Here is a 23,594-nt window from a genome sequence, read left to right as displayed (position 1 = left end):
TGTGTGTGTGTGTGTGTGTGTGTGTGTGTGTGTGTGTGTGTGTGTGTGTGTGTGTGTGTGTGTGTGTGTGTGTGTGTGTGTGGTGTGTGTGTGTGTGCGCTTATTACTACCAAATAATTGTAAAAGAACTCCTTCGTATTGGCTGGATTAACTGAGGCTGCATCCAACCCTTTCAGTTCAGAAAGTTTCTCCTAAATGAAATATACGCCTGAAATATTGCCCACATGCACCTTTAGTACCATGACTTTATTATTTTGTTCCAACTTCTAGATAATTATATTTTTCGGCCTACAGCAGCCGCGTCAAGGTGAATGAATCACTGAAGGCTGTATGTAATCTCTCTTATTCAAAATGTTTCTCATCGGCGACCAGAAATACTGATTTGCTAGTTTACCCAGATTACAGTACCTGTAGTTTACAAAAAAATGTGACAAAGAGGAACATCCTTGACATATAATGAAAACTGCCATTACTGTGAATCTCAGACGTCACCGACTCTATATACGAGTAGAGAGTACTTGCTTATTTACAGAAAATACTTAAACCACATTATGATTTTTTTTTTTATTATAGGGATAACATTCCACTTTGTGAGTACAACTGACTCAAGAATGCCTCAATTCTTTGTATTTACATGTAATGGCACCTGTTTACAAACTTGTATATTATCTGTGCAGCTTCTGTTGCTGCCATTATTTCGGGATGTTATTGGGTGTACCCCGCCATCGGCTAATTAATGGTAGTTTTGGCCACTTTGATCTACTCAAGGGCAGGACCATTCCTGGATGCTTTTATGAACAGTTTACCAACAGTGGAACAGTCAAGGGCAGTACTATGTGTTGATGAACTTGCATAATGCCTGTCTTTTTGGCGGTATGATTATGATATGACGGGCAGTCATATACACAGCCGAAAGCGTGAGAATGGGGAAGAGGAGGGGGGTGGGAGCAAGATCTCACCTGAGTTAGATCCTGTATATATATATATATATATATATATATATATATATATATATATATTTATATCATTCATTTATTAATCATCCAATCCTACATTGCCCCATGAGGAGCGTAGGAGCTCGGGACTATGCAAGTTGGTCCTGACATTTAAGATGAGAGTGACCAGCCTCACTCATCCCTTAGTGGCATTACGTGAGCAATAAACCTCAACCATCCCTTGGATATAAACCTTCACCGGCTCAATCCGACTGGAGTGCCATAATTACCCACTAACCCAACAGGCGCCAAAATTTGGTTATGTGGTTACCACCCAGCGTAGTAAATGGTTTCCTGGTGTACAGGAACCATTTGACTCGTCACCCAGTGTTGAGTCACCCACAGGCAGAAGGAAGGGGAGAGATTGAAGGAAAGAATGACAGAAGAGGGAGTGTAAAGTCACCTGTAGGCAGAAGCACGAGGAGAGAATGAAGGAAAGAAAAACAGAAGAGGATGAAAGAAAAGATGGATGGAGGAGAGGAAAGGGCAGACACCCAAGAGCAGCACTACAGCGAGTGAGTGGATGGTGAGCGTCCCCGCCTATCGCATATATATATATATATATATATATATATATATATATATATATATATATATATATATATATATATCGATTGACAGATAGAAAGATAGATAGGTAACTTGATATAAACATAAACGGATAGATATAGACAAATAGATATCAAACACTGATAATTTTTTATGATGGAAGTGTAAGTAGCAATAAGTGCTTCATTTACTGGCACTGTAAAGTAATATTGTATGTAGGAAATTAGCTTATACAGTCACACCTTATTTGTTTTGGGGCGGGCTGGGAAAAGTCAGCCGATCAGCTGATATTCCTTCATACGCGATCGTCTCCCGAGAGACCAACGGGAAATTTGATTTTATTACTGATAAACCGCGGCGGTGATCTACTATTGTTAGTTCTCTCTCTCTCTCTCTCTCTCTCTCTCTCACACACACACACACACACACACACACACACACACATGTATCTCTGCATCAACGTTATCACTGCACTTCGTAAGAGATACAATAAATATCACGACAGAATGGTCTTATCTATTGCTCTATAAGACTCTGCACATATGATCATGCATCACAATAAGCTAGTATACCGCCTCACTGTACAACAAAGCACGTCAAACTATGACAACACATCCACCATATCACACCACACTGTGGCAGCATTCACACCACACTCTCAACATAGCACCCCAGTGTGACCACATAAACAACACTAGGCCAACAAACCCCACACTTTGACAACACACACATGGCGTTATGACTGCCTACCACACTATGACAACACCTCACAATATGACAACATAAAAACAATACGCTGACACATCACCATACTACAACACACATGCAAGGCTATTATAGCATACCCGATGCCAACATACACTGTAAAACAAACACACGCCACTGTGTCAGTACAAAGCACTATGCCAATCCACATACCATACCATGCCAGCACATCAAACTATGAACACACACCACACTGTGACAACATAAGCACTTTGTGGCAACTCACACACTTCTCTGTGACAAAGTTCACACACACACACACACACACACACACACACACACACACACACACACACACACACACCAAACTAAAGGAATTTACATATACACATATAACAACACGACAACATAGACCGCTATGACAAAGCATTATAACAGACACTTTTATATAAACCAACATTCCCTCTACCAACAGCATCACACTACACTATGCCAACACAGCACCCTACCCCACCTGCTTGCCTCATTAGGCTTATTACCGCCCTTGTCCCTTCTTAACGACGCAATACACTACAACCACAAAAATCCAGTACACGTTTTCAGTAATTACCATGACAAGCGATATTACAAAATTGAATCAGGTAATTGTGGGTGCGATTAGGGCCGGTGGTTAATTAGCATTCTTAGGTCCATAACACCATTAATTGCCTCCCAGATTACTCGCTTCTTACACAAGTTCTCCCACCAAAAATGACAATGCCTTGTTGTCTCTTTCTCTCTCCTCTCCCCGTAAAATACTTAATTATTCGATTTAGTGTATTTTTCTTGCCTTCGCAACAGTGTAATATATATTTTCTTTCAGCAGATGAGGCATTTTAAAATATAGGCTATATTGTTAATTCATATTGTTTTAGCTCTTTTATGTTTTTTCCTGGTGTAAATGCACCAGTCTCAGTTTCTGTTGTGTATTTGTGTTCTTTGAAAGTTCATGAAGTTTTTAGTTTATTTCTTGCTGTATATGGGGCAACTGCAATGAACATTGTATAATATCTGTCATGCTTAATATACTTTTGTTCTAATTTTATCTTGACTGTAAATGAGTCCTTTTTCAATTTTGTATCGGTGTTTGTTTCCCCCACAGCGTATTGTTATATTATGGGTATAACTTTAGAAGTAACCAATGTTACCAATTTTCATTATATTACGTCCCTGAACTATTCTAACTAAGACTTACCTTTTAGGCCTAGTTTGAGTTGGGGGAGCATATTTTGTAGGGGTAGTCATCTAGTGGCTTAGGTTAGGCTATCGCTCAGTAGCGGATGAATGTTGTGCCATATTGGCTGGTGCAGGCGTGTGCACTTGGTCTATGTCAGGCCCTAGGTTAGGCCTAGGTTAGGTTAGGTTAGGTTAGGTTAAGTTAGTTTGGGTTAATTTAATGCAGAATGGTGTGCTTTTAACTAATTTTGATCTTGATTTTGGGGGAGAAACCCTCTTTTGGAAATCTTACTCAAAATTCCAAAAAGGGGAGTTTCCACAAAAAATGAAGGTCAAAACTAATTAAAACAGTATTTTGCATTGGAAAACATAAAAACAATATTAAAAGAAAACGTTGGTTACTTCTAAATATTTACCATATTATCAAACATTTTCTGATCACATAACGAGTCAAAAAATAATTACCGTTGGGTACTTGTTTCGCTAGCTCTTCTTAAATTTCTATACCTTTTCTTTTTTAATTAGGAATTTCTAATAACTGACTTTATGTATTTGCCCACTAAATGTGTTTCTTTAACTTTTATTATATATTTCTAATTGCATTCAATTTGCAAGCGATCACTTTCAATTAGTTTCCTTGGTTACTCTTTCCCCATCTTATTTAATGATATCCTTTGATTTTAAATTTTAAATGCTATCTATCTATCTACTTATAAACTGATGCCTTAATCCCGTAAGGGTTGACCACAAACAAATCGCCTCCATGTCGCCCTCTTCTCTGTCATTACAATACCCTCCAGACTTACTCCCCGGTCTCTGACATCTCCACTCCATCCCTCCAAGTCAACCTGGGTCTCCTCGTCCCTCTCCTCCCCCCTCCACCTCACTCACATACACTCTTCTTGTTGGTCTCTCACTCCCCATCCTGTTCACACTACCAAACCACCTCAGTGTATTTCTCCTAATGCTTTCTGTGTCATCGACATCCACACCACAACGCTCCTTTATGTCGTCATTTGTCACTCTGTTTCTTCATGTAACTCCACATGCTCCTCTTGAAAATTCATTTCCACTGCTCCCACTATTGGCTTGGGTCGGTCCACTCTAGTATGTTAGAGTGGGTATCACATTACTGTCATGCAGCAATTGTTTTACATCCATGCTCATTTTCTTATTTCTTATCACTGCTTTCAATGAACCAGCAACCTTTCTCCCCAGTTCTACTCTTTCAAGTACGGTACTTTATCCTCTAAACTTCCATCCTTTCTCATCACACTACCCAAGTACTTAATTGCAGTCACATTTTCCATCCCGTCATTATCCTGCCTCACGATGCATTCAGTGACTTCACTGCTATCGAAGACCACAGTTTTGCTATTTCCTATATTCGCTTTTACATTAAATTTCGTACAAACTCTCCCAGACTCACTCACCAAGCCTTGTAGTTCCCTCTGGTCTTTATTTAACAATACAGTATCATCTGCTAACAATAGAATAAAAAGTTTCCAAATGCTGCCCTATCTTATTAGGGCCGCTCCAACATCCACTGCACTACCTTGTATCTCTCATACCTCCATGAATATACAAACTGACCAACCATGGAGTTATGACACATCTCTCTTTCAATTCAACGTTCAAATAGAAAAATTCACTCGGTTTCTCATCCATACGCACTGCATCCATACTGTTCACGGGATTCAACAGCTCATTTACTCCATATTATATATATATATATATATATATATATATATATATATATATATATATATATATATATATATATATATATATATATATATGAGCAGCGTTGTTAGTGTGTTTCTTTGCTTGCTTGTTTGTCCTTCAGTTACGTCCAAATCAAGAGCCAGAGACCCCCAGACTCGTATAAATTCTTAATCAGGGTGACCCAAGGATGGTTTTAGGGGGGTGAAAATTCAGATCTGGGTCATTTCAGGTCACCGGCAAAGTGTTCACCTTTTTGGTCCTGGCAACGTCGGATACCCCTGCAGCCGAATTTTTGGAATGGAGACTCACATGACCTCCAGTTCGGACATTGGCTATGTGACGTTGACCTCCGAGGTCATTTGAGGTCACCGGCAATAATAAACAGGTGCGCACAAATACTGTGCATTAGTCTGCGAAAGCTGAAATAGAAAGTTCCTGGACCTCTTATAATCTCTCCTCAAAATCATAAGAGGTGCATGGTCTTTGTGGAGTAGGAAGATTAACTGAACAAGAACAAATAGGATTAGTGTATGTATGTCTCTCTCTCCCCCCCCTCTCTCTCTCTCTCTCTCTCTCTCTCTCTATATATATATATATATATATATTCTCTTTCTATATATATATATATATATATATATATATATATATATATATATATATATATATATATATATATATATATATTGTTACAAAACAGAGAAAGATAATGTACACTTTAAGTGAGAATACGAAGAGTCACTACTGTCCCGTAAAGTTCCAGGTTCAAAACAAAAGAGTTAGGTAAAATTACAAGTTAAAGTTTAATGCTTAAATTAACAACAAAACATTCAGGACTCATAAGGATAATGTAATGGCAAATAAACAGGTTAAATATATGGTTAACTGCAATAGCCTCTATTAACACGAAATTAGCAAGAGTAAATTTATCTAAGTCAGCCCTGATAAAATGAGATACCAGATAATACTCAGTGAATGCCAGATAAATAATTACAGATACAAACTATTATCAAAAATGACTGACATAAAGAACCCCACACGAATTACGAAAACTTCACTAGGCCTACAAATTAAACTTATGCTATACAGTACAAGAAAAAATGCAACAACAGTTATACTCAAATTACACACAGCTGCTAGATGGTTGGAGATTTCTTGAGCACTCACAATAATAATATCTGTACAGGGGAGGACTGAGATGTGAACAAAATGAGGAGCAGATCTAAGTGGCAATGATGCAGAGACTGAGCTCATTATATAGGGGCTGGCAGAGCTTGATACAACTTGTAAGAGGGACGCGCAAATGAAGCCATGGGGACAGAGAGCTGAAAATCCCGCAAAGTATAACAGAGACAACGACTTACTCTACTATAACGGTAGAAGGGGGGACTGAGGCAGAACACGCTCGTGATCAAACATGCAGCAACTGTGCGTTAAAATTACACAAAGGATGATGAAATCATAGGCTATGTAACACCTCCCCACAAAGAAAAAAGAAATTTACAAAGGAAATTTCTTATTACTCTAAAACAATTTGTCTAAAGTCTAGATAAGCAATCTGCAATAACATTTTCTTTCCCCTTGACATGTTGTATGTCTAATGAATACTCCTGAAGAAGTAGACTCCATCTTGTCAATCTCTGATTTTTATCTTTAAACTTACTAAGGAATTTCAGTGGGTTATGATCGGTATAAATGACTATGGGGTCAAAACCAGAACACAAATAAAATGAAAAATGCTGTAAACCCAAAATCAAGGCCAAAAGCTCTTTCTCAATAGTTGAGTAGTTCTTTTGAGGTGGAGTGAACTTCTTACTGTAATAAGATACAGGATGTTCAATACCCTGATCATCCTCTTGCAGCAAAACAGCCCCAGCTCCTGTATCACTAGCATCAACAGCCATCTTAAAAGGCTTAGCAAAATTTGGAGTAGCGAGCACTGGCTGACTTAATAGAATAGCTTTAAGTTTGTTGAAAGAGGATTCACAGTTATCGGTCCAGACAAATTCAACTCCCTTTTTCAGTAGGTCTGTAAGTGGTGATACAAGAATAGAAAAGTTAAGAACAAATCTCCTGTAATAACCTACCATTCCCAAAAATCTTTGTAGCTCTTTCCTACTTTTAGGTCTGGGAAGATCACTTATAACCTGAACCTTAGCTCCTGGTGGTGCAACATGTCCATCACCAATTACATACCCAAGGTACTGAACTTTAGCTTGACCAAACTCACACTTTGATAAATTAGCTATAAGATTAGCATCAACTAAACGGTCAAGATATTTACTGACATGGCATAGGTGATCTTTCCAGTTGTCACTGAAGATTAATACATCATCAATATAAACAACACACCCTGCCAAACCCTCTGTTACAACATTCATGAGCTTCTGAAATGTGGCTGGTGCATTCTTCATACCATACGGCATTACAGAACATGCAAAAGCCTTTCCTAGTGTTACAAAACATGAGATCTCCCTAGCACGTTCAGTCATAGGTACGTGCCAGTATCCCTTTAACAAATCAAACTTACTTATGTACCTAGCCTTTCCGATCTTGTCTATGCAATCTTCCACACGAGGGAGAGGGTAAGTGTCTGTTTTAGTTATCTGATTAACACGTCTGTAGTCGATGCAAAGCCTCTGTGACCCACCTGGCTTAGGGACTAGAGTGACAGGAGAACTCCACTCGCTCTGACAGGGCTCAATCATCTTGTGGTCCAACAGGTAGCCAAGCTCCTTCTGGATGAGAGGAACTTTCACTGGGTTCACACGGTAAGGAGGCAATTTAATTGGCTTTGCGTCTCCAACATCGACATCATGCATCAACATAGTGGTTCTTCCTGGAGTAGCACGGAACACTTGCGGGTACTCCTGCAGTAATGCCGAAAACTCCTGCCTTTCCTTGGGAGGTAGATGAGAAAGCTTAGTCTGGAGATCATTCATGATATCAGGATTCTTCCCCAAACTATCACTCAGGCTCATACTGCATGGGAGAGCTTCACTTGCAGACTCGGGTGGAACAGCTACAGTGCAGACTGGATTATTTTCGTCCCGCTTGTGATATAACTTTAGCATGTTGATGTGACATAGTTGCTTGCTCTTTCTACGATCTGGTGTGGCGATGACATAGCTGACATCACTGAGTTTCTTCTCCACGAAATAAGGGCCACTAAACTTGGCTTGAAGAGGTTGCCCATGAACTGGTAGCAGAATCAAAACCTGATCTCCTGGCTGAAAGTGGCGTAACCTGGACTTCTTATCATACCAAGTCTTCATCTTCTCCTGAGCAGCTCCTAAATTCTCTCTCGCCAGCTGTAAAGCAGTGGACAGCCGTTCTTTGAACTTCATCACATACTCCAGCAGGTTGACGTCATCTTCCTCCGACAGCCAGCATTCCTTGAGTAACTTAAGGGGTCCTCTTCATGGCCAAACAGTAGTTCAAAAGGTGAGAAGCCCAGTGATTCATTTGGAGATTCTCTTGCGGCAAACACAACGAATGGAAGACCTTTATCCCAGTCTTTCTGATGTTCCAAACAGTATTTCTTGAGCATCGATTTAAGTGTTTTTTGATATCTCTCCAACGCTCCTTGGGTCTGGGGATGGTAAGCTGAAGAGGTGATCTGGGTGATGCCCAACTCTTTCAGAGACTGCTTGAAAACGTTTGACATGAAATTACTTCCCCGGTCGGACTGTACCTCCTTGGGCAGACCAAACTTTGTGAAGAACCCTAGCATTTCCTTAACCACGTTCTTTGCTGAGATGTTTCTAAGTGGAATGGCTTCAGGATAACGAGTAGCCATATCAATCATGGTCAACACATAAGAAAATCCTGAAGAAGTCTTAGGAAGAGGGCCCACAATATCCACCAACACACGGGTGAAAGGCGCCTCAAAAGGAGGAATGGGAACTAGAGGTGCAACCTTTTCGGTCTGATTACACTTCCCCACAACTTGACAGGTGTGACAAGACTTACAATACCAGGAAACATCCCTGAAGATACCTGGCCAGTAGAAGTGTTTCAAAATGCGTGCCACAGTCTTCCTCACTCCAAGGTGTCCTGCCAAACTGGAATCATGAGCCACTCTAATGATATCCTGTCTACAAACACGAGGGATGACAACTTGATGTACAACCTCCCATTCACAGTCGGCTGATGCTGTTGGGGGTCTCCACTTCCTCATAAGTACTCCTGACTTTACATAATAACAAGTAGAAGCACCGGCTGACTCTTCTTCACTGTAAGCAGAGTTAGCTAGACCTTTCAACTCAGGGTCAGCAACCTGCAACTCAACCAACTCTTGACGAGACAAATTATCAACACTACGGGGTACTGCCTCATCTGGTGAGTGGTCCAAATTAGCAAGAAAAGTGTCAGCTAGGATAACATCATCATCATCATTATCCTCTAAATCACCAGTAACTTTAGACTTAGCCCTAGTGACAGCACATGCAGGGAACACATCAGGGACATCACAATCCTGGGTCGCAGCCACTGGCTCACTAGACAACTGAGGAGCTGGACACACTTGACTTCCACCAATATCATTTCCAAGTAAGAAAGTTACACCTGACATTGGGAGTGTCTCAACCAACCCAACCATAACAGAACCATTAACAAAACCAGACTCTAAATTCACTCTGCACAGAGGGACAGAGAAATAATTATTCCCTACACCTTGTAAGATTACAGTTTCATCAGAGGAATTAACATTAGAGCCTAGAACACTGGTCAGCATAAGGGATTGGCAAGCACCTGTATCACGATATATTTGAACTGATTTCCTGTCATTACTGTCCAGAGGACTGACAAAACTATCAGACAGGAAATTAGCACATGAACTCTTGAGAGTGTCACCCACGTTACTGCTCAAAAGAGGAGCTCCATCATGAGAATTTAAGTTACCCCTCAAAGCAGGTTCAGTTAACTCAGTTAAAGAATTCTGGGAACTCTCAAGAGTGGACACTAGACCAATTGACTGAATATTTAAAGACTCCTTTTTGTTCACATCACGCTGTCTCCTGAAACATCTCTCCGTAGTATGACCAAGCTTACTACAATAAGTACATTTACTTTTCTGAAATCTAGAGGTGAAGCTGGTATTTACTTCCTGAGAAACATCATCCTTATTCTCTTTCCTGTTACCTGTACTCTGAGTAGAGGCAACGTACTTACTCTCAGCTTTCCCTTTTTCTCTAGAATATCTCTTGTGAGTGAGAACATACTCATCAGCTAAAACTGCAGCATCAGACAAATTATCTATTCTTTTCTCATCAAGATATAGGCTTACATCTTTACTAATACACCTTTTGAAATCCTCCAGCAAAATCATCTGCTTAAATTTACCAAAATCAGAATCCACATTCTTAGAATTTAACCACTGCTCTAACAGATCTTCTTTGATTTTTGCATACTCAACATGGGATTGCTTATCTTGCTTGTAAGTTGTCCTAAATTTTACTCTATAGGCTTCAGGAACAAGCTCATAGGCCTTAAGAATCAAGCTCTTAACTACATCATAATTATCAGATTGATCCTGAGGCAAAGATGCATAAGTTACTTGAGCTTTACCGGTGAGAACAGTTTGAAGGAGTACTGGCCAATACTCCTTAGGCCAATTAAAACCTGTAGCTACCCTCTCAAACAACTGAAAATACTTAGTTAAATCAGATTCATTAAAAGGAGGGACAAGTTTAACATTTTTAGCCACATCAGAACCATCAGAGCTAGATGATCCAGTTCCACCTTGTTTCATGCGATACTCATGGTCTGCCTGAATCCTAGCAATTTCAACTTGTGCCTCAGCCTCCTTAGCTTTTGCCTGAAATTCAGCTTCCTTCACACGAGACTCCGCCTCCTTAGCCTTAGCCTCCTGCAGGGCTAGCTGTAACTTAGCTAATTCAATCTGCGTTTGCTCATTTGGAGGAGTTACATTAAACAAGCTTTTATTAATCATGCCAACAATTTGATCTTTAGAATGATGAGAGCGAACAGCAATTCCCAATTGTTGAGCAACAAGCTTAAGTTCATTCTTTGTTCTGTTTTCTATATCACACACTGTTTGCATATTTGACAAAAAATCTTTGGCTTCATCAAGTGTAGAAATAGTAGCCATCATGAATATATCACAGTCACAAAATATCAAACAATATCCTTATGATAATATCCTGAATATCCTGATATGAGGTCGCCAAATTTATGTTACGAAACAGAGAAAGATAATGTACACTTTAAGTGAGAATACGAAGAGTCACTACTGTCCCGTAAAGTTCCAGGTTCAAAACAAAAGAGTTAGGTAAAATTACAAGTTAAAGTTTAATGCTTAAATTAACAACAAAACATTCAGGACTCATAAGGATAATGTAATGGCAAATAAACAGGTTAAATATACGATTAACTGCAATAGCCTCTATTAACACGAAATTAGCAAGAGTAAATTTATCTAAGTCAGCCCTGATAAAATGAGATACCAGATAATACTCAGTGAATGCCAGATAAATAATTACAGATACAAACTATTATCAAAAATGACTGACATAAAGAACCCCACACGAATTACAAAAACTTCACTAGGCCTACAAATTAAACTTATGCTATACAGTACAAGAAAAAATGCAACAACAGTTATACTCAAATTACACACAGCTGCTAGATGGTTGGAGATTTCTTGAGCACTCACAATAATAATATCTGTACAGGGGAGGACTGAGATGTGAACAAAATGAGGAGCAGATCTAAGTGGCAATGATGCAGAGACTGAGCTCATTATATAGGGGCTGGCAGAGCTTGATACAACTTGTAAGAGGGACGCGCAAATGAAGCCATGGGGACAGAGAGCTGAAAATCCCGCAAAGTATAACAGAGACAACGACTTACTCTACTATAACGGTAGAAGGGGGACTGAGGCAGAACACGCTCGTGATCAAACATGCAGCAACTGTGCGTTAAAATTACACAAAGGATGATGAAATCATAGGCTATGTAACAATATATATATATATATATATATATATATATATATATATATATATATATATATATATATATATATATAATCATGATCATCATCAGCCGTTTGAGTATTCACTGCAGGACCGGCCTATCCCTACCGAAGTAGGGACGATACAGCCAATGTACCTCTACCAAGTGGCTTAGGCTGTCTGGTAGAGATTATATGTAGGATGAGAAATGCATGTAAGTGTAATTGATGTGTTGGAGTGGCTTTGGATGTGTGTGTAGTCTGTGAACCAAGTGTAATCGGCCCGCGCAAGCCGACTGGGTGCAAGCATACTTCATAGTATGCAACACTGGTTCAGCCACAGCACTCCTGATGTCCGCCAAAGCAGTACGTGGCCAGAAGAACGCTCCCAAAGATTATTACCCTGGCGGGGCGTGAACCCTCGTTCTTCAGTGTACGAAAACGCACACTTTACCATTGTACCACAGAGGCTCCATATATATATATATATATATATATATATATATATATTTATATATATATATATATATATATATATATATAAATTTCTCTCTCTCTCTCTCTCTCTCTCTCTCTCTCTCTCTCTAGCGTCGCATACTATAAAGTATGCTACTACACACGCATCTAAAGCCACCCCAGCACTACAATTACACTTACAAGCACTTCTCACCCTACGTACAATCTCTACCAGACAGCCTAAGCCACATGGTAGAGATACATTGGCTGTATCGTCCCCGCTTCGGTCGGGATAGGCCGGTAATGTAGTTGATACTCAAACGGCTGATATATATATATATATATATATATATATATATATATATATATATATATATATATATATATATATATATATATATATATATATATATAGATAGATAGATAGATAGATATACATATATATAGATATAGATATGGATATAGATATATATAGGTAGATAGATATAGAATGAGAGAGAGAGAGAGAGAGAGATTTGTATATCTATCGCTGTGTGTGTGTGTGTGTGTGTGTGTGTGTAAACCTTCTAAGGCAGTCATCCTGCTGGTGAAGCTTAATACAGTGACAGGTGCCTCAGCTTAGTAACAGGTGCCTTCGCTTATGTGATCTTACAGTAGATGTGCGAGTGGGTGCAACGTCAGGAGCACTGGCGGGTTCCGTTGGTTGAGATGGGCAGTGAGTAAAAGTCAGGAGAATGATTTGGCACCTCCCATTGGCTAAGAGCTGGGTAAGAGGAGAATATGCAGGAAACCCCTACCCGAGAGGACACCACAAAGTTATCCCAACTGTTCCTCAAAGCCAACTCACTCCCAGCAAACTGACACTGATTAGTCGACCTTTACCGTCTCTATAATTCAACCCAGTTGTAGTTCCTCGAGGCTGGCTTCTGTTGCTTGTTGTGTTTATAAGCTTGTTAGTCGTGCCACCAGCCTTTTGGTCCGCCAGCCAGCCTGCAGCACTGGTACCTGGCCAGTCTGGCAGCCTGCCAGCCATCTTGCCGGCCAGTGAACCTGTCAGCTTGCCTACCAGCATGACAGCTGGCTTACCAGCCGCCCTGCCAGTCTTACTGACTTGCCAACTAGATTGCCAGACTGCCAGCCTCTCTGTGGGCTCATCATTCTTGCCAACTGGCAAGCTATCTTGTTTGTCACACTCCTTGCCATCCTGCCAACCTACCTACCAGATAGCCAGCCTACGGCGAACCAGCCTGCCTGCCAGACTGTCTGGTAACCTAACAGCCTGCAAAGTCCCTGCCCTGCCTACCCACCTGCCAACATGCCAGCCTACTTGTAATCCTGCCTGTTGGCCTGCCTGATCACCAGCCTACCAAATAGTTATCCAGCCTAACAGAGCACTTGCCTGAACGCCTATCAGCATGTTTGTCTGTCTATCAATCTTCTTACCAGCCTGCCTGCATTCCTGGAAATCTTCCTGCTAGCTTGTCAGCTTGGCTGCTTGCAAGTATGCCAGTCAGCCTGCCAGCCAGCCTGTCAAACAGACAGCTAGCATGCATGCCGTACTGTCAGCCTACTTGCTAACGTGCCTGTCAGCCTGCCTGCCTTTTTGCATACCCATCAGGTTGTCAGTCTGCTTTTCAGCTCATCCAGCGTCCTGGTAGCCTACCTGCTAGTATGCAGCCCTGTCTGCCAGACCATCAGCGTATCTATAAGCATGCCAGTCGGTTTGCCAGAACACCTGCCAGCAAGTCAGCGGATCAGCCTGCTTGCCAGAACACCTGCCAGCAAGTCAGCGGATCAGCCTGCTTGCCAGAACACCTGCCAGCAAGTCAGCGGATCAGTCTACTTGCCAGAACACCTGCCAGCAAGTCAGCAGATCAGCCTGCTTGCCAACCTGTTATGATGCCTCTCTGCTAAACTACCAGCGTTCATGAATCCAAGCCGGTTTCCCAGCCTGCCTGTCTGCATAAGAGTACGCTAGTCTACCAGGTAGTCATCTTGCCAGCCAGCCTGCCAGCCAGACTGCCAACCTGCCAGCTAGTCTGCTGCCAGCTAGTCTGCCAGTGTGCCAACCACCTTGACAGCATGCCAGTAAGCCTGCTAGACAGCCAGCCAACCTTTCAGCAGACTGAAAACCTGCCATCGCATCTGCAAAACATGAAGCCTGACGACCAGCCTTGATGCCTAATAGAACCTGCCAGACAGTCTACTAGGGAACCTGTTAGAGAGCCAGACACCCCCCCATTCTGCAGTTTTGCCTGCCAGGATACCAATCTGCCAGCCAGCCTACCAGTCTGTCAGCCATCCAGTACATAGGGCTGCCTACCATCCAGCCAGATTATCAGCCAGTTGGCCTGTCAGTTTCATGCCTGGATGCAAGCACAAATGAGAGAGAGAGAGAGAGAGAGAGAGACCCAATATTATATATATTGCACAGAGTTCGTAACTTCTTCACTGACGAGCAGTTAGCTATAATTTACAAGAGTCATGTGCGCTCTCAGTTTGAATATTGCTCACCCTTGTGGAATGGATGTGGAGAGGCTGCATTAAAGCAACTAGACAAAATTCGGAACAAAGCTCTTGGAATTATTAATAACCTTGCTGTTATAAATAAACTACCTCCCCTACAAGTAAGAAGGAATGTTGCCTCCCTTGCATTATTTTACAGATATTTTTATGGCAAATGCTCAGACGAAGTTTCGTCCATTGTGCCACCTCTCCATGCCTTCCCTCGTGCTACACGGGCATCTGGCAGCGCTCATGACTGGAATGTCACTCAGCCATATCGCAAAACTTCTGCCTATCAAAATTTTTTTATTCCCCGAACTGCATCTCTCTGGAACTCGCTTCCCCAGAGTTGTTTCCTTACAAACTTCAACCAACAGCTGTTCAAGTCCAATTGTTACAGATATTGTATGAATGGAGGACACCAGTAATGTGGTGCATGGATTATTTTTTTTATTCATTTGTTTTTCCTTCCTCTGTTCTGTTAATATACATGTATATATATATATATATATATATATATATATATATATATATATATATATATATATATATATATATATATATATATATATACGCTTTCATATATCCGGCTGAAGAGATCTATTATATTCTCATAGAATGGTTGCAGAATCTGATACCAATGCATTACTGTAAGTGTGGTAGGAAACAGAAATGATACCATGACCTGTTAACTCCCTCACGGTCTGAACAACTCCAGTGTACTATTCCATCTAACCCTGCACACGGCATGGATCATACGAGACGTCGTCTTTTCGACGCTTCCGTAGCAACATTCAGCTAATTTGTACATATGTGTGTGTGTGTGTGTGTGTGTGTGTGTGTGTGTGTGTGTGTGTGTGTGTGTGTGTGTCAAGAATATGTGGCAGACGCCTTTCAAACTGTGTTCCCAGTATATAACTAATGTAGGGTACTGCATGTCACTCATTATAACTCCACCACACGTGCATTCCTTCCTATCCCAAACATTGCAGTTCCATCCTGTCCGGTGCCTGAGGCGGGGCAAAGTGTTCAGATGAAAAAGTCACAGGTGAGTCTGTGGAATCACGAGGGAAGAAGTCCAGAACCAATGTGGCACCAGAAGGGAACTTCTTGCCCGAACTCTCAAAGGTCTTTGAGAAAAAACTTTTCCAATTTCATGCCATCCACTCACTCAAGAGACTGTGTCAGTAGGGAACCATGGAAGAGAAGGAGGGGATATGCCTTTTTCCTCTTGTGTTCCGATGATGTTCAATCTACATCACTACTTGCTAAGCTACTAACTACGCCCTCATCATATTATTTTGATTTAAATTTGCCATCTTTTCGTCTTCAGTGTTCAGCTGTAACTTGAAATTAAAGGTTATGTGATGCTAGGCACGACCAGATGCCGTGGAAAGGATGTAGAGCTGTAAAATTATCATAGTTTGCAACAAAGCTTCGAGAATATGCTGTAAAAACGATGGGAATCTTTGCCAGGTCGGGGTAAACGAATCATAAATCAAGAAGGTTGCAGTCGCTCTGTAGGAAATAGAAGTTATACCATGACCTCTTCATCCCTACTTGGTCACAACAACTCCAGTGTTCTTTTCCAGAAACACCAAGTGATTTTATTCAGCTAATCGCGAGGCACAGGAGACTGAGTATGTTCCAGTTGTTCCTAGTGCCAGTATCCCTCTTTCATTCCAGCTGACAGAAACCATTCACCTGACAGTAGGTCATAGGAGCGGGGGGGGGGGGGAGTAAACTATCTATTACATGAAGTCTGTGGTTGTGTGGGAAGTGAGAGATTATGGACCTCGTCTACAGTTGATTTCTTTTTTTTTTTTTTTGATAATGAATGGAGGAAGGAAAAACAGAGGAAAAAAAAAATAAGTCCATGTGCCTAAAGGCATCCTCCATTCATAAAATACTTACAACAATTGGATTTAAAATCGAGAGGATTAAATGTATGTGGGAAGCAACTCCCAGGAAGTGAATTCTAGAAAGTAGTAGTCCTGGGGATAAATGAATTTTGATAAGCAGAGGTTCTGCATTGTGGGGGAGAAAGTGTGAGTTCATGGGCTCTCCCAGCTGCCCGAGTATTTCGGGAGAAAATGTGAAGGGGAGGCACAATTGAAGCCAGTTCGTTAGAGCCCTTACGGTAAAAATATCGATAAAATAGTGCTAAAGAAGCAACATCTCTACGTACTGATAACGGAGGAAGGTCCTGCTTTATGGTAGGATAATTGATTAATCTAATGGCTTTATTTTGAATTTTCTCCAACTGCCTCAATGCAACCGCTCCACATCCACTCCACAGTGGTGAACAGTATTCGATCTGAGAACGCACATGACTTTTGTATAATGTGGCCATCTGCTCGTCAGTGAAGAACTCACGAACTCTGTACATAAGTCCCAGCTTTTTAGAAGCATTTTTAGCAAGGGATTTAAAATAAGCTGTCCAGCTTAGGTTGGGGTTTAGAGTAACACCTAGGATATCAATTGTAGTGGATATGGGAATCCTGACATCATTTAAAATTATGTGAGAGTCTGAGGGATTCTTTCTGTTGGAAAAATTAATGTATTTAGTTTTCTGAGCATTAAATGAAACCAGATTTTTTTGTCCCCATTGATTAATTTTAGAAAGGTCCTGGTTCAGAGAAATTGCTGTGTTTATTTGAGAATTTATAATATCAAATTGTGTAATGGAGGTACTAAATGTGAAAGAACTATGAAGGGTCGAGTCATCAGCATAAGAGTGTGTTGGGTTGTGCGTGACAGATAGGAGGTCATTTATATGAATGAGAAAGAGGGTTGGCGCCAAAACTGATCCCTGAGATACGTCAGCATTTATGGAATGAAACTGAGAATAAATTCCATCTACCATGACCCGTATTTTTCTACTATGAGGGTAAGAAGAAATTAGAGGAACCAGTGATGCAAGGCCATAGTGTGACATCTTAGACAATAAGGCCTGGTGCCATTCTCTGTCAAATGCTTTTGAAATATCAAGTGCTATTGTGTGTGTTTAACCGTGTTGGTCTATTGTTTTGTTAATCTGATGGGTAAGAAGACAAAGAATATCTACAGTTCAACGTTCCTGTCTAAATCCATACTGCCGATCATTGATCAATTTATTGATTTCTGGGTGCTTGACTATGTGTTTATTAATTAGTGTCTCAAAAACTTTACCGAGAACGGAAGTTATTGCGATTGGTCTATAGTTTGATGGATCAGAAGTTGCCCCGTTTTCAGGAACAGGATGGATATTTGCTTCTTTCCAAGGGGCTGGAAAAATTGAGGTACGGATGCATAAGCGGAAAAATTTTACTGATACAGGAGCCAACACTGAGGAGCAATTTTTAAGTATTATTGAAGGAATTTCATCTGGACTAGTGGCTTTGGCTGCTGATAGATTCTGTAATGCGGCTTGTACGTATCTGGTGTGAATCATGAAGGGAGGTATTTGAGGAGAATCAAAATCAAGTACAGGAATATTATGATTTTCTGGATTTAGGGTTGAGTTTGTTGAAAAAATGCCAACAAGAAGGTTGGCTTTTCCGCGTGGGTCACTTAGGCTACTAGATTTCCATTGGGGGACTGTAATGGTGGAATGGAAGAGGTGGCAGTGAAATTAGTTTTGAATGAATTAAGGGTTGACCAGAACATTTTGTTATCATTTGGATTGTTTAGTAGTTTGTTAGCTTGTCTATGTAGAAAATTTGATTTAGAAAGATTGATAATAGTTTTGGCATGGTTTCTGATATTTTTATATTAGTTAAAGGCTTCTTTGGTTTTGGTCCTTGTATAAGTGTTATAGGCTATTGTTTTATGTTCTGTTACTCTAGCACAATTGTGGTCAAACCATTTAGGAGAATTACATCTTTTTCTGTAACTATGATGGGGAATGAATGTTTCCATGCCGACTTTAATGAAGTCCTGTATGTGGCCCAATGTGGAATTTGCATCATTGGAGAAAAAGGAGGTCCAAGGAACATCCTTGAGAAAATTTTGAAGTCCCTCCCAGTCTGCCCTGTCGTAGTGTGAATTAGGCATCACAACAGGTTCAGAGCAGGAGGGTGTGGTAGGTGTGAAACTGGTGGCTTGAATCAGACAATGATCCGAGGATCCGAGGGGTGACTTCACTTCGACATTATAATTATCTGAATTGGTTGTTAGAAACAAATCCAATAGGTGGAGATTTTGATCGGGGTTGTCTGGTACACGGGTGGGTTGACTGACTAACTGGGTGAGATTAAATGAGTCTGCAAATAGCTCACATGCAAGACCATAGTCATCAGTTCTGGGTGAATAATTGAGCCATTCGACATTATGGACATTAAAATCACCCAGAATAGTAATTTCTGATTCAGTATTAATGATGAAGACACTTAGTTGTGAAGACAGAGAGTCAAATAAACTCGGCTCTGAAGGGGCATTAGAGGAACGATAAACACAACAGAAATACTTAATTTTACCAAAAGAATTTACTTTGTATATGGAATAGTTGAAATAAGGACAATGAAATGTAGTAATCTCCTCCAGGGCAATTTCTGACTTAGCAAGGCAACATACGCCTCCTTTGGGTCTGAAATTTTGAATCAAGATATAACCAGGAAAATTAAATCTAGCTAAATCAGAGGTGGAGCTTACTTGTGTCTCTGTCAGAAATAGCAGATCAGGGGATTCAAATTGGAGGAAATTTTGAAAAGAGTTGATGTTGGAGCGAAGTCCCCTAATATTGCAAAAGAAAATTTTATTGCACTGACGAGCAGATTTAGGGCGTCGCAACACTGGAGGTGGCACAGTCGCTTGATGACGACCGGGAGGGCCCTGTGCAGACAACCCAGCCCTGCCGGTGGTGGTCACCCGAGAAACCAAAGCACTGATTCCCAGTATTGCAGCAGCAATGGTTCTTTTTAGGGGGGGGGGGAGAACAGGGATGTGATGTGGAATGGGTATGATATGTAATGACAGGATCGGTGTTTTTTGGAGAGAGGATAGTTGGTTTAAGGTAATGTAATTTAATGTGGATGTGTGTTGTGTAAAGAGGGCAGCCTGATGCCCTCCAGTATGTGAGGCAGAAAGATGTGTAACCAGCTACCAAGGCCTAGGAAAGAAAATGGAATCCAGGTTATTCCTTGAGTCTCCCGTAACCTTGGCGGTAGTACTTCCCTGGGCGGGGCTGCCTACCCCTACTACACATCTCAGTGAAGGGAGTCCCTAACGTGGTAAGCTTTACAAGAGAGACGTGGAGCTTAGTAAAGATTTCATGGGAACCTTTCTAATGAAACTCGTGTTTTATCAAAATGAAGGCAAATTCCGGGAAGGCATACCTCTTATAAACTGCTGTTATTATTAGCTACCTAAAGACATCTCATTATATTTATTTATTTTTTTTCAAACACCATATGAATTTCTTTTGCTCAGTGCGGTTTTACGACCTGATGAGAGTTATTTATATCTTTCATTAATCAGTTTACCTTTAAAGAGTTCCCCTAACCATTATAAAATAATGGGTAAAAAAAGTGATATGCTGTGACAAATCATAACGGTAGTAAAGATCTGATCAAAATTATGCCATTTTGGTTCATTACAGAGCTGGAGACTGTTTCACTGGGCAGGCTTTGATACTTCACTTACTTTTATTCTCTCTCTCTCTCTCTCTCTCTCTCTCTCTCTCTCTCTCTCTCTCTCTCGTGTGTGTGTGCGTGTGTGTGTGTGTGTGTGTGTGTGTGTGTGTGTGTGTGTGTGTGTGTGTGTGTGTGTGTCTCCTATTTCAGCCAATGTTCGGTGGGAAATAAGGCTGGGATGAATGACGATGATAATCCAGATGATGTTTGCTTTGTAGTTTGTTGGTGTGTTTGTTTTACAAACTTGCTCCTTAACTATCGTTTTCCTGCTGGTCACCCTGCTAGAGGGAGTGGTGGGTGGGAAGAGCCATCCTATTTCCTATCCTGTGTCTCACACACAGACGACAGAGCCGGTGCCAGTACGTTGGTAAAGGAGGGCAGTGATACCTAGCGGAATTAACACAAATTTGAATTTAAGCTGAACCATTACCTAATTCTTAAAAATTTATTATCCCAAATTCATTTAAATGATTATTGTATTCATTGCACTGATTATGGGAAAAAATCTTTTAATGTTCCTAATCACAGGTCAACCAAAAATACGAGAGGGTACTTACGCCCCCCCAAGCCCCCCCCTCTCCAAATCCGTGTCTTTGTGTAATCAGCTTTGCTCCAGTAGGTAACCTCGTTAAAACGCATTAGTCTATCAGTTTTCTGCTCTCTCTCTCTCTCTCTCTTTCTCTCTCCCTCTCTCACACACACACACACACACACACACACACACACACACACACACACACACACACACACACACACACATCCGGCTGAAAATATAATTCACCTACACGGGAAACTAATTAGAGCTTTCAGCAATGGCTCACACTCGTTAAGGCTAAGGCTTCACTGCACCAGCTAATACTACACACACCAGATGTATGGACAGGATATTTAAACGCCACCACAACGCCTGAATATGCAGTGTTGCATCGAAGACACTATACGTTATATTAAAGAAGTTGAAATGTTGCATGAACAATAATCTGGTTCATATTCCCTTTAAACAGTTCCCCCCCACCCCGCCTAAATAGTTTTGCATAAAGAAACTTTGTTCAGTAGTTTATTAGTTATCAACATTTCTTATAGTATCTCTACAAGAGGAATCTATCCTGTTGTAGACTGTAGCACCAGTCGAGCAGGGCAGTACTCCCAAGGTAGATGGAAAGCTGATGACAGGGAGAGCTGGAGCTCCCGTTTCATCAGCCCTCAGGACTAGTTCCTGACCATTCCCCTTTGCTGAACTTTTTCATTGCTTCAGTAACACAGAGAGTAGGCCAGCATGCTCTCCAATACAAGTTTCTCTAACTGTCAACACCAAACTACATGCACAGTACTGTACACACTACACTACCTTTTCAAAATTTAAAAAAGAAAAATGGCGTCAATCAAACATGTCTCAGAGTCCTCGGGGGGGGGGGGCATAAACTTCACCACCATCCGCCCCTCTCCCGGTGACGACTCAGAGACATGCCTGGAACCACTGTCTGACTCACTTCTTCATTTCTGCAACTTTCGCGGCCCTTCCTCTAACTTTCTCTCTGTCGAACACCATCTCTCCTCCTCTAAACCTCACCTTCTCTTCTTGACAGACTCAGCTGTCTGAGGCAAATGACAGCAAACCCTTTTCTGTATCCTCCTACTTTCTCTATACTCATTTCAAAGCCAAAGGTGGCTGTTGTGTATACGTACACAACGATTTATCTTGCTCTTGTGTTCTTGAACTTGAGTCTCCTGAATTCTCTACTCTCTGGTTTCGGCTTACTTGTCATTCTCTGACTAAATATATCTGCGCTGTTTACTTGTCTCCTGATTCTACTGACTAAAAAAAATTCTTCGACTATCTTACTTCTACGATGGAACACATTCTATCCATTTCTCCTTTCACTGAATTCTCCATTCTCGGAGATATCAATGTTCACCACAACCTTTCCCTCTCCTCTCCTTTCACTGATCCACCTGGTGAACAAGCCTACTGTACATCTTTTTTATCCTTAAAGACCTAGAGCAGCTTGTACAGCAACCTACCTGTATCTCTGACTGCCTTGGAGAGAGCTCCAACATGCTTGACCTCTTCCTTAAACTAATCCTTCTGCTTATACTGTTAATCTTTCCTCTCCATTGGGCTCCTCCGATCACAACCTTATTACCTTAACCTGTCCTATCGCTCCGGTACGGCCTGCGGACCCTCCAAAGAAATGTCGTCTGTGGCATTTTGGAGCTAGCTGCAGATTGAGAGCCCCTCAGGCAATACTTCTTTGATTTTCCATGGACTGATTTTTGTTTCCATGGTTGGGAGCCATCTGAGTGTGGCATGCGCATTACGGGGGTTATTTTCTCGGGCATGGAAGCATGCATTCCTTTCTCATATCCTTTGACTAATGCAAGATAGCCTTGGTTAAATCACGCTTGTTCTAATGCTGTCCGTAACAAGGAGAGGGCCTATAAAAGGTACCGAAGCCAACCCACCCCTGAATCACATCATGCTTATGTTTCGACCCTGAATAGTGCTAAGGCTGTTCTTCGCTCTGCTAAAAATAATTTCATCCATACCAAATGCTTTCAACTCTCCAACTCGAATTCTTCCCACTCCTCTGGCACCTTGCCAAAAACCTTTCTAACAACTTTACCTCATCATCCATCCATCCTCTTTTCTATTCTGATGGCTCTGTAGTTATTTCTTCTACTGATAAAGCAGATCTCTTCGCTCAGACTTTCTCCTCTAATTCCACCTTAGACGATTCTGGTGCTGTTCCTGCATCACTTCCCCCCTCTGACTTCCTCATGGCTGACATTAAAATTTCTTCAGCTGATGTATTTTCTGCCATCACTGGCCTCAATACTAACCAGGCATATGGGCCTGTT

This window comes from Coenobita brevimanus, chromosome 34, assembly GCF_032717465.1.
Source record: "Coenobita brevimanus isolate Jiangsu-jjx chromosome 34, ASM3271746v2, whole genome shotgun sequence".
NCBI classification, from domain to species: Eukaryota; Metazoa; Arthropoda; class Malacostraca; order Decapoda; family Coenobitidae; genus Coenobita; species Coenobita brevimanus.
Note: the sequence above shows the minus strand (reverse complement) of the source record.